This window comes from Dendropsophus ebraccatus, chromosome 7, assembly GCF_027789765.1.
Source record: "Dendropsophus ebraccatus isolate aDenEbr1 chromosome 7, aDenEbr1.pat, whole genome shotgun sequence".
In the NCBI taxonomy this organism is placed as follows: Eukaryota; Metazoa; Chordata; class Amphibia; order Anura; family Hylidae; genus Dendropsophus; species Dendropsophus ebraccatus.
Genome location: NC_091460.1, coordinates 149,357,324 through 149,370,940, shown reverse-complemented (window position 1 = coordinate 149,370,940; position 13,617 = coordinate 149,357,324). Strand labels below are relative to the sequence as shown.

The 13,617-nt window shown below is 49.5% G+C and overlaps 1 protein-coding gene across 1 annotated transcript in view; it reads right to left on the bottom strand.

Moving 5' to 3' along the window:
• The window catches only part of LOC138797917 (uncharacterized), a 199,809-nt gene that overhangs the window by 67,161 nt on the left and 119,031 nt on the right, over positions 1–13,617 (bottom strand). The window lies entirely within an intron of this gene.

Genomic DNA, 13,617 nt, shown 5'->3' with positions numbered 1-13,617 from the left:
GGTTCTCTGTAGCCGTCACCTCATCGGTTCCTCCAGCTCTTCTCCACCACTTCCAAAACGACACAAATCCCTCCTCTTACCGGTCGCCGCCCAATAACCGCAAACATGAGCGCAACACAAAGGGCGTCCTGAAAACCATGGCGCAGGATAATGTCCCAGACTGTAATAGCGGCATACAGGCCTATATTATACCCCAGGCTGTAATAGCGGCATACAGGCCTATATTGTACCCCAGACTGTAATAGCGGCATACAGGCCTATATTATACCCCAGACTGTAATAGCGGCATACAGGCCTATATTATACCCCAGGCTGTAATAGCGGCATACAGGCCTATATTATACCCCAGGCTGTAATAGCGGCATACAGACCTATATTATACCCCAGGCTGTAATAGCGGCATACAGGCCTATATTATACCCCAGACTGTAATAGCGGCATACAGGCCTATATTGTACCCCAGACTGTAATAGCGGCATACAGACCTATATTGTACCCCAGACTGTAATAGCGGCATACAGACCTATATTATACCCCAGGCTGTAATAGCGGCATACAGGCCTATATTATACCCCAGACTGTAATAGCGGCATACAGGCCTATATTATACCCCAGACTGTAATAGCGGCATACAGACTTATATTGTACCCCAGACTGTAATAGCGGCATACAGACCTATATTATACCCCAGGCTGTAATAGCGGCATACAGACCTATATTATACCCCAGACTGTAATAGCGGCATACAGACCTATATTATACCCCAGGCTGTAATAGCGGCATACAGGCCTATATTATACCCCAGGCTGTAATAGCGGCATACAGGCCTATATTATACCCCAGACTGTAATAGCGGCATACAGGCCTATATTATACCCCAGACTGTAATAGCGGCATACAGACCTATATTATACCCCAGACTGTAATAGCGGCATACAGACCTATATTATACCCCAGACTGTAATAGCGGCATACAGGCCTATATTATACCCCAGGCTGTAATAGCGGCATACAGACCTATATTATACCCCAGGCTGTAATAGCGGCATACAGACCTATATTATACCCCAGACTGTAATAGCGGCATACAGACCTATATTATACCCCTGACTGTAATAGCGGCATACAGGCCTATATTGTGTCCCAGACTGTAATAGCGGCATACAGACCTATATTGTACCCCAGACTGTAATAGCGGCATACAGACCTATATTATACCCCAGGCTGTAATAGCGGCATACAGGCCTATATTGTGTCCCAAACTGTAATAGCGGCATACAGGCCTATATTATACCCCAGACTGTAATAGCGGCATACAGGCCTATATTATACCCCAGACTGTAATAGCGGCATACAGGCCTATATTATACCCCAGACTGTAATAGCGGCATACAGGCCTATATTATACCCCAGGCTGTAATAGCGGCATACAGACCTATATTATACCCCAGACTGTAATAGCGGCATACAGACCTATATTGTACCCCAGACTGTAATAGCGGCATACAGACCTATATTATACCCCAGGCTGTAATAGCGGCATACAGACCTATATTATACCCCAGACTGTAATAGCGGCATACAGACCTATATTATACCCCAGGCTGTAATAGCGGCATACAGGCCTATATTATACCCCAGGCTGTAATAGCGGCATACAGGCCTATATTATACCCCAGACTGTAATAGCGGCATACAGTCCTATATTATACCCCAGACTGTAATAGCGGCATACAGACCTATATTATACCCCAGACTGTAATAGCGGCATACAGACCTATATTATACCCCAGACTGTAATAGCGGCATACAGGCCTATATTATACCCCAGGCTGTAATAGCGGCATACAGACCTATATTATACCCCAGGCTGTAATAGCGGCATACAGACCTATATTATACCCCAGACTGTAATAGCGGCATACAGACCTATATTATACCCCTGACTGTAATAGCGGCATACAGGCCTATATTGTGTCCCAGACTGTAATAGCGGCATACAGACCTATATTGTACCCCAGACTGTAATAGCGGCATACAGGCCTATATTGTGTCCCAGACTGTAATAGCGGCATACAGGCCTATATTATACCCCAGACTGTAATAGCGGCATACAGGCCTATATTATACCCCAGACTGTAATAGCGGCATACAGGCCTATATTATACCCCAGACTGTAATAGCGGCATACAGACCTATATTATACCCCAGGCTGTAATAGCGGCATACAGGCCTATATTATACCCCAGACTGTAATAGCGGCATACAGGCCTATATTATACCCCAGACTGTAATAGCGGCATACAGGCCTATATTATACCCCAGAGTGTAATAGCGGCATACAGACCTATATTATACCCCAGACTGTAATAGCGGCATACAGGCCTATATTATACCCCAGACTGTAATAGCGGCATACAGACCTATATTATACCCCAGACTGTAATAGCGGCATACAGACCTATATTATACCCCAGACTGTAATAGCGGCATACAGGCCTATATTATACCCCAGGCTGTAATAGCGGCATACAGACCTATATTATACCCCAGGCTGTAATAGCGGCATACAGGCCTATATTATACCCCAGGCTGTAATAGCGGCATACAGGCCTATATTATACCCCAGACTGTAATAGCGGCATACAGGCCTATATTATACCCCAGACTGTAATAGCGGCATACAGACCTATATTATACCCCAGGCTGTAATAGCGGCATACAGGCCTATATTATACCCCAGGCTGTAATAGCGGCATACAGGCCTATATTATACCCCAGACTGTAATAGCGGCATACAGACCTATATTATACCCCAGGCTGTAATAGCGGCATACAGGCCTATATTATACCCCAGGCTGTAATAGCGGCATACAGGCCTATATTGTGGCCCAGGCTGTAATAGCGGCATACAGGCCTATATTATACCCCGGGCTGTAATAGCGGCATACAGGCCTATATTATACCCCAGACTGTAATAGCGGCATACAGGCCTATATTATACCCCAGGCTGTAATAGCGGCATACAGGCCTATATTATACCCCAGGCTGTAATAGCGGCATACAGACCTATATTATACCCCAGACTGTAATAGCGGCATACAGGCCTATATTATACCCCAGACTGTAATAGCGGCATACAGGCCTATATTGTACCCCAGACTGTAATAGCGGCATACAGGCCTATATTATACCCCAGACTGTAATAGCGGCATACAGGCCTATATTATACCCCAGACTGTAATAGCGGTATACAGGCCTATACTGTACCCCAGGCTGTAATAGCGGCATACAGGCCTATATTATACCCCAGACTGTAATAGCGGCATACAGGCCTATATTGTGTCCCAGACTGTAATAGCGGCATACAGACCTATATTATACCCCAGACTGTAATAGCGGCATACAGGCCTATATTATACCCCAGACTGTAATAGCGGCATACAGGCCTATATTATACCCCAGACTGTAATAGCGGCATACAGGCCTATATTATACCCCAGGCTGTAATAGCGGCATACAGACCTATATTATACCCCAGGCTGTAATAGCGGCATACAGACCTATATTATACCCCAGACTGTAATAGCGGCATACAGACCTATATTGTGTCCCAGACTGTAATAGCGGCATACAGGCCTATATTATACCCCAGACTGTAATAGCGGCATACAGACCTATATTATACCCCAGACTGTAATAGCGGCATACAGACCTATATTATACCCCAGACTGTAATAGCGGCATACAGGCCTATATTATACCCCAGGCTGTAATAGCGGCATACAGACCTATATTATACCCCAGGCTGTAATAGCGGCATACAGACCTATATTATACCCCAGGCTGTAATAGCGGCATACAGACCTATATTATACCCCAGACTGTAATAGCGGCATACAGACCTATATTGTGTCCCAGACTGTAATAGCGGCATACAGGCCTATATTATACCCCAGACTGTAATAGCGGCATACAGACCTATATTATACCCCAGACTGTAATAGCGGCATACAGACCTATATTATACCCCAGACTGTAATAGCGGCATACAGACCTATATTATACCCCAGACTGTAATAGCGGCAATGACTCCCATTTCTAGAAGTTTCTGAATGTAGACCACTGCTTGTCTGCATGTTCCGCCCTCTAATGTGATCGCTATGTAGAGTAAATCCATTGTTTAATAACGTTGTTGTCCTTTGGATTCCACTATTGCTGTTGATGCTGGACTGTGGGAAAGTCCGGCTCTCCGGTAACGATGGGTCCCAATGTCCTTTAGTCCTGACATCTATAGGGAAATACAGCAAGCCATTGCCCTCGCTGCCATTATCTGTATGCCTGGGGTCACACAGGGGGTAGAGGTCACAGCCTTAAACTTCTGACTTCTCTGCAAAGCGTCTCCATCTCACTATGTTCTCCTTATCAGACATAATATTTATAAATAAGGAAACGCTTTGAAATCTCTGACTACACGAAGCAGCTGCCATAATGGGGTCACCCGAAGGTCGCTCAATGGGAACTACAGGTCCCTCACTGCTACACCCATTATATACAGACAGGACTCAACGGGAGATACAGGTCCCTCGCTCCTACCCCCATTATATACAGACAGGACTCAACAAGAACTACAGGTCCCTCGCTCCTACCCCCATTATATACAGACAGGACTCAATGGGAACTACAGGTCCCTCGCTCCTACCCCCATTATATACAGACAGGACTCAATGGGAACTACAGGTCCCTCGCTGCTACCCCCATTATATACCGACAGGACTCAATGGGAACTACAGGTCCCTCGCTCCTACCCCCATTATATACCGACAGGACTCAACAAGAACTACAGGTCCCTCGCTCCTACCCCCATTATATACCGACAGGACTCAACAAGAACTACAGGTCCCTCGCTCCTACCCCCATTATATACAGACAGGACTCAATGGGAACTACAGGTCCCTCGCTGTTACCCCCATTATATACCAACAGGACTCAACAAGAACTACAGGTCCCTCGCTGCTACCCCCATTATATACCAACAGGACTCAACGGGAGATACAGGTCCCTCGCTCCTACCCCCATTATATACAGACAGGACTCAATGGGAGATACAGGTCCCTCGCTCCTACCCCCATTATATACAGACAGGACTCAACGGGAGATACAGGTCCCTCGCTCCTACCCCCATTATATACCGACAGGACTCAATGGGAACTACAGGTCCCTCACTGCTACCCCCATTATATACAGACAGGACTCAATGGGAACTACAGGTCCCTCGCTCCTACCCCCATTATATACCGACAGGACTCAACGGGAGATACAGGTCCCTCGCTGCTACCCCCATTATATACAGACAGGACTCAACGGGAGATACAGGTCCCTCGCTGCTACCCCCATTATATACAGACAGGACTCAACAAGAACTACAGGTCCCTCGCTCCTACCCCCATTATATACCGACAGGACTCAACGGGAGATACAGGTCCCTCGCTGCTACCCCCATTATATACCGACAGGACTCAACGGGAGATACAGGTCCCTCGCTCCTACCCCCATTATATACCGACAGGACTCAACGGGAACTACAGGTCCCTCGCTCCTACCCCCATTATATACCGACAGGACTCAACGGGAGATACAGGTCCCTCGCTCCTACCCCCATTATATACAGACAGGACTCAACGGGAGATACAGGTCCCTCGCTCCTACCCCCATTATATACAGACAGGACTCAACGGGAGATACAGGTCCCTCGCTCCTACCCCCATTATATACCGACAGGACTCAACGGGAACTACAGGTCCCTCGCTCCTACCCCCATTATATACCGACAGGACTCAACGGGAGATACAGGTCCCTCGCTGCTACCCCCATTATATACCGACAGGACTCAATGGGAACTACAGGTCCCTCGCTCCTACCCCCATTATATACCGACAGGACTCAACAAGAACTACAGGTCCCTCGCTCCTACCCCCATTATATACAGACAGGACTCAATGGGAACTACAGGTCCCTCGCTCCTACCCCCATTATATACCGACAGGACTCAATGGGAACTACAGGTCCCTCACTGCTACCCCCATTATATACAGACAGGACTCAACAAGAACTACAGGTCCCTCGCTCCTACCCCCATTATATACCGACAGGACTCAACAAGAACTACAGGTCCCTCGCTCCTACCCCCATTATATACCGACAGGACTCAATGGGAACTACAGGTCCCTCGCTGCTACCCCCATTATATACCAACAGGACTCAATGGGAGATACAGGTCCCTCGCTGCTACCCCCATTATATACAGACAGGACTCAATGGGAACTACAGGTCCCTCGCTCCTACCCCCATTATATACAGACAGGACTCAACAAGAACTACAGGTCCCTCGCTCCTACCCCCTTTATATACAGACAGGACTCAACAAGAACTACAGGTCCCTCGCTCCTACCCCCTTTATATACCGACAGGACTCAATGGGAACTACAGGTCCCTCGCTCCTACCCCCATTATATACAGACAGGACTCAACAAGAACTACAGGTCCCTCGCTCCTACCCCCTTTATATACCGACAGGACTCAATGGGAACTACAGGTCCCTCGCTCCTACCCCCATTATATACCGACAGGACTCAACGGGAGACACAGGTCCCTCGCTCCTACCCCCATTATATACAGACAGGACGCAATGGGAACTACAGGTCCCTCACTGCTACCCCCATTATATACAGACAGGACGCAATGGGAACTACAGGTCCCTCACTGCTACCCCCATTATATACAGACAGGACTCAATGGGAACTACAGGTCCCTCGCTCCTACCCCCATTATATACAGACAGGACTCAACAAGAACTACAGGTCCCTCGCTCCTACCCCCATTATATACAGACAGGACTCAACAAGAACTACAGGTCCCTCGCTCCTACCCCCATTATATACAGACAGGACTCAATGGGAACTACAGGTCCCTCGCTGCTACCCCCATTATATACCGACAGGACTCAATGGGAACTACAGGTCCCTCGCTCCTACCCCCATTATATACAGACAGGACTCAACAAGAACTACAGGTCCCTCGCTGCTACCCCCATTATATACAGACAGGACTCAATGGGAACTACAGGTCCCTCGCTCCTACCCCCATTATATACAGACAGGACTCAATGGGAACTACAGGTCCCTCGCTGCTACCCCCATTATATACCGACAGGACTCAATGGGAACTACAGGTCCCTCGCTCCTACCCCCATTATATACAGACAGGACTCAACAAGAACTACAGGTCCCTCGCTCCTACCCCCATTATATACCGACAGGACTCAATGGGAACTACAGGTCCCTCGCTGCTACCCCCATTATATACCGACAGGACTCAACGGGAGACACAGGTCCCTCGCTCCTACCCCCATTATATACAGACAGGACTCAATGGGAGATACAGGTCCCTCGCTGCTACCCCCATTATATACAGACAGGACTCAATGGGAACTACAGGTCCCTCGCTCCTACCCCCATTATATACCGACAGGACTCAACGGGAGATACAGGTCCCTCGCTCCTACCCCCATTATATACCGACAGGACTCAATGGGAACTACAGGTCCCTCGCTGCTACCCCCATTATATACAGACAGGACTCAATGGGAACTACAGGTCCCTCGCTCCTACCCCCATTATATACAGACAGGACTCAACAAGAACTACAGGTCCCTCGCTCCTACCCCCATTATATACAGACAGGACTCAACGGGAGATACAGGTCCCTCGCTCCTACCCCCATTATATACCAACAGGACTCAACAAGAACTACAGGTCCCTCGCTCCTACCCCCATTATATACCGACAGGACTCAACGGGAGATACAGGTCCCTCGCTCCTACCCCCATTATATACAGACAGGACTCAATGGGAACTACAGGTCCCTCGCTGCTACCCCCATTATATACCGACAGGACTCAACAAGAACTACAGGTCCCTCGCTGCTACCCCCATTATATACAGACAGGACTCAATGGGAACTACAGGTCCCTCGCTCCTACCCCCATTATATACAGACAGGACTCAACAAGAACTACAGGTCCCTCGCTGCTACCCCCATTATATACCGACAGGACTCAACAAGAACTACAGGTCCCTCACTGCTACCCCCATTATATACAGACAGGACTCAACGGGAGATACAGGTCCCTCGCTGCTACCCCCATTATATACCGACAGGACTCAACAAGAACTACAGGTCCCTCGCTCCTACCCCCATTATATACCGACAGGACTCAATGGGAACTACAGGTCCCTCGCTCCTACCCCCATTATATACCAACAGGACTCAACAAGAACTACAGGTCCCTCGCTTCTACCCCCATTATATACAGACAGGACTCAACAAGAACTACAGGTCCCTCGCTCCTACCCCCATTATATACAGACAGGACTCAACAAGAACTACAGTTCCCTCGCTCCTACCCCCATTATATACCGACAGGACTCAACGGGAGATACAGGTCCCTCGCTGCTACCCCCATTATATACCGACAGGACTCAATGGGAACTACAGGTCCCTCGCTGCTACCCCCATTATATACAGACAGGACTCAACAAGAACTACAGGTCCCTCGCTCCTACCCCCATTATATACCGACAGGACTCAATGGGAACTACAGGTCCCTCGCTCCTACCCCCATTATATACCAACAGGACTCAACAAGAACTACAGGTCCCTCGCTCCTACCCCCATTATATACCGACAGGACTCAATGGGAACTACAGGTCCCTCGCTCCTACCCCCATTATATACCGACAGGACTCAATGGGAACTACAGGTCCCTCGCTCCTACCCCCATTATATACCGACAGGACTCAACAAGAACTACAGGTCCCTCGCTCCTACCCCCATTATATACAGACAGGACTCAATGGGAACTACAGGTCCCTCGCTGCTACCCCCATTATATACCGACAGGACTCAACAAGAACTACAGGTCCCTCGCTCCTACCCCCATTATATACCGACAGGACTCAACAAGAACTACAGGTCCCTCGCTCCTACCCCCATTATATACCGACAGGACTCAATGGGAACTACAGGTCCCTCACTGCTACCCCCATTATATACAGACAGGACTCAATGGGAACTACAGGTCCCTCGCTGCTACCCCCATTATATACAGACAGGACTCAATGGGAACTACAGGTCCCTCGCTCCTACCCCCATTATATACAGACAGGACTCAACGGGAGATACAGGTCCCTCGCTCCTACCCCCATTATATACCGACAGGACTCAATGGGAACTACAGGTCCCTCGCTCCTACCCCCATTATATACAGACAGGACTCAACAAGAACTACAGGTCCCTCGCTCCTACCCCCATTATATACCGACAGGACTCAACAAGAACTACAGGTCCCTCGCTCCTACCCCCATTATATACAGACAGGACTCAACGGGAGATACAGGTCCCTCACTGCTACCCCCATTATATACAGACAGGACTCAACAAGAACTACAGGTCCCTCGCTCCTACCCCCATTATATACCGACAGGACTCAATGGGAACTACAGGTCCCTCGCTCCTACCCCCATTATATACAGACAGGACTCAACAAGAACTACAGGTCCCTCGCTCCTACCCCCATTATATACCGACAGGACTCAACAAGAACTACAGGTCCCTCGCTCCTACCCCCATTATATACAGACAGGACTCAACGGGAGATACAGGTCCCTCGCTCCTACCCCCATTATATACAGACAGGACTCAATGGGAACTACAGGTCCCTCGCTCCTACCCCCATTATATACAGACAGGACTCAATGGGAACTACAGGTCCCTCGCTGCTACCCCCATTATATACAGACAGGACTCAATGGGAACTACAGGTCCCTCGCTCCTACCCCCATTATATACCAACAGGACTCAACGGGAGATACAGGTCCCTCGCTGCTACCCCCAGTATATACCAACAGGACTCAACAAGAACTACAGGTCCCTCGCTCCTACCCCCATTATATACCGACAGGACTCAACAAGAACTACAGGTCCCTCGCTCCTACCCCCATTATATACCGACAGGACTCAACGGGAGATACAGGTCCCTCGCTGCTACCCCCATTATATACAGACAGGACTCAACAAGAACTACAGGTCCCTCGCTCCTACCCCCATTATATACCGACAGGACTCAATGGGAACTACAGGTCCCTCGCTCCTACCCCCATTATATACCGACAGGACTCAATGGGAACTACAGGTCCCTCGCTGCTACCCCCATTATATACAGACAGGACTCAACAAGAACTACAGGTCCCTCGCTCCTACCCCCATTATATACAGACAGGACTCAACAAGAACTACAGGTCCCTCGCTCCTACCCCCATTATATACCGACAGGACTCAACGGGAGATACAGGTCCCTCGCTGCTACCCCCATTATATACAGACAGGACTCAATGGGAGATACAGGTCCCACGCTGCTACCCCCATTATATACCGACACGACTCAATGGGAACTACAGGTCCCTCGCTCCTACCCCCATTATATACAGACAGGACTCAATGGGAACTACAGGTCCCTCGCTCCTACCCCCATTATATACCAACAGGACTCAACGGGAGATACAGGTCCCTCGCTCCTACCCCCATTATATACCGACAGGACTCAACAAAAACTACAGGTCCCTCGCTGCTACCCCCATTATATACCGACAGGACTCAACGGGAGATACAGGTCCCTCGCTCCTACCCCCATTATATACAGACAGGACTCAATGGGAGATACAGGTCCCTCGCTGCTACCCCCATTATATACCGACAGGACTCAACAAGAACTACAGGTCCCTCGCTGCTACCCCCATTATATACCGACAGGACTCAACGGGAGATACAGGTCCCTCGCTGCTACCCCCATTATATACAGACAGGACTCAATGGGAACTACAGGTCCCTCGCTCCTACCCCCATTATATACAGACAGGACTCAATGGGAACTACAGGTCCCTCGCTCCTACCCCCAGTATATACAGACAGGACTCAATGGGAACTACAGGTCCTCGCTCCTACCCCCATTATATACAGACAGGACTCAACGGGAGATACAGGTCCCTCGCTCCTACCCCCATTATATACCGACAGGACTCAATGGGAACTACAGGTCCCTCGCTCCTACCCCCATTATATACCGACAGGACTCAACAAGAACTACAGGTCCCTCGCTGCTACCCCCATTATATACAGACAGGACTCAATGGGAACTACAGGTCCCTCGCTGCTACCCGCATTATATACAGACAGGACTCAATGGGAACTACAGGTCCCTCCTCCTACCCCCATTATATACCGACAGGACTCAACAAGAACTACAGGTCCCTCGCTCCTACCCCCATTATATACCGACAGGACTCAACAAGAACTACAGGTCCCTCGCTCCTACCCCCATTATATACAGACAGGACTCAACGGGAACTACAGGTCCCTCGCTCCTACCCCCATTATATACCGACAGGACTCAATGGGAACTACAGGTCCCTCGCTGCTACCTCCATTATATACCGACAGGACTCAACAAGAACTACAGGTCCCTCGCTCCTACCCCCATTATATACCGACAGGACTCAACAAGAACTACAGGTCCCTCGCTCCTACCCCCATTATATACCAACAGGACTCAATGGGAACTACAGGTCCCTCGCTCCTACCCCCATTATATACCGACAGGACTCAACGGGAGATACAGGTCCCTCGCTCCTACCCCCATTATATACAGACAGGACTCAATGGGAACTACAGGTCCCTCGCTCCTACCCCCATTATATACCGACAGGACTCAACGGGAACTACAGGTCCCTCGCTCCTACCCCCATTATATACAGACAGGACTCAACAAGAACTACAGGTCCCTCGCTGCTACCCCCATTATATACAGACAGGACTCAATGGGAACTACAGGTCCCTCGCTCCTACCCCCATTATTTACCAACAGGACTCAACGGGAGATACAGGTCCCTCGCTCCTACCCCCATTATATACAGACAGGACTCAACAAGAAGTACAGGTCCCTCGCTCCTACCCCCATTATATACAGACAGGACTCAATGGGAACTACAGGTCCCTCGCTCCTACCCCCATTATATACAGACAGGACTCAATGGGAACTACAGGTCCCTCGCTCCTACCCCCATTATATACAGACAGGACTCAATGGGAACTACAGGTCCCTCGCTCCTACCCCCATTATATACAGACAGGACTCAATGGGAACTACAGGTCCCTCGCTGCTACCCCCATTATATACCAACAGGACTCAACGGGAGATACAGGTCCCTCGCTCCTACCCCCATTATATACCGACAGGACTCAACAAGAACTACAGGTCCCTCGCTGCTACCCCCATTATATACCGACAGGACTCAATGGGAACTACAGGTCCCTCGCTGCTACCTCCATTATATACAGACAGGACTCAACAAGAACTACAGGTCCCTCGCTGCTACCCCCATTATATACCGACAGGACTCAACAAGAACTACAGGTCCCTCGCTCCTACCCCCATTATATACAGACAGGACTCAACAAGAACTACAGGTCCCTCGCTGCTACCCCCATTATATACAGACAGGACTCAATGGGAACTACAGGTCCCTCGCTCCTACCCCCATTATATACCAACAGGACTCAATGGGAACTACAGGTCCCTCGCTCCTACCCCCATTATATACCGACAGGACTCAACAAGAACTACAGGTCCCTCGCTCCTACCCCCATTATATACCGACAGGACTCAACGGGAGATACAGGTCCCTCGCTGCTACCCCCATTATATACCGACAGGACTCAATGGGAACTACAGGTCCCTCGCTCCTACCCCCATTATATACAGACAGGACTCAATGGGAACTACAGGTCCCTCGCTCCTACCCCCATTATATACAGACAGGACTCAATGGGAACTACAGGTCCCTCGCTCCTACCCCCATTATATACAGACAGGACTCGCAGATACTTCTGCACATTTTACTCTACAAGTTAGATAAAAAATATTATTATTCTCTAAGACCTTGAATCCTTTTATTGCACTAAGTGAATACGCAAACTGGGAGGATGAGACATTATGCTCATCCTCCTCCTTCTCTCAGTAATAGGGATTACACTATACTTCTCCTCCTCCTCCTCCCAGTAATAGGGATTACACTGTACTTCTCCTCCTCCTCCTCCCAGTAATAGGGATTACACTGTGTGGGTGCACAGGAGAGGAGGTCTGCGTCTGTCTATAGCCCCGGTGAGGGTGCACAGGAGAGGAGGTCTGCGTCTGTCTATAGCCCCGGTGAGGGTGCACAGGAGAGGAGGTCTGCGTCTGTCTATAGCCCCGGTGAGGGTGCACAGGAGAGGAGGTCTGCGTCTGTCTATAGCCCCGGTGAGGGTGCACAGGAGAGGAGGTCTGCGTCTGTCTATAGCCCCGGTGAGGGTGCACAGGAGAGGAGGTCTGCGTCTGTCTATAGCCCCGGTGAGGGTGCACAGGAGAGGAGGTCTGCGTCTGTCTATAGCCCCGATGAGGGTGCACAGGAGAGGAGGTCTGCGTCTGTCTATAGCCCCGGTGAGGGTGCACAGGAGAGGAGGTCT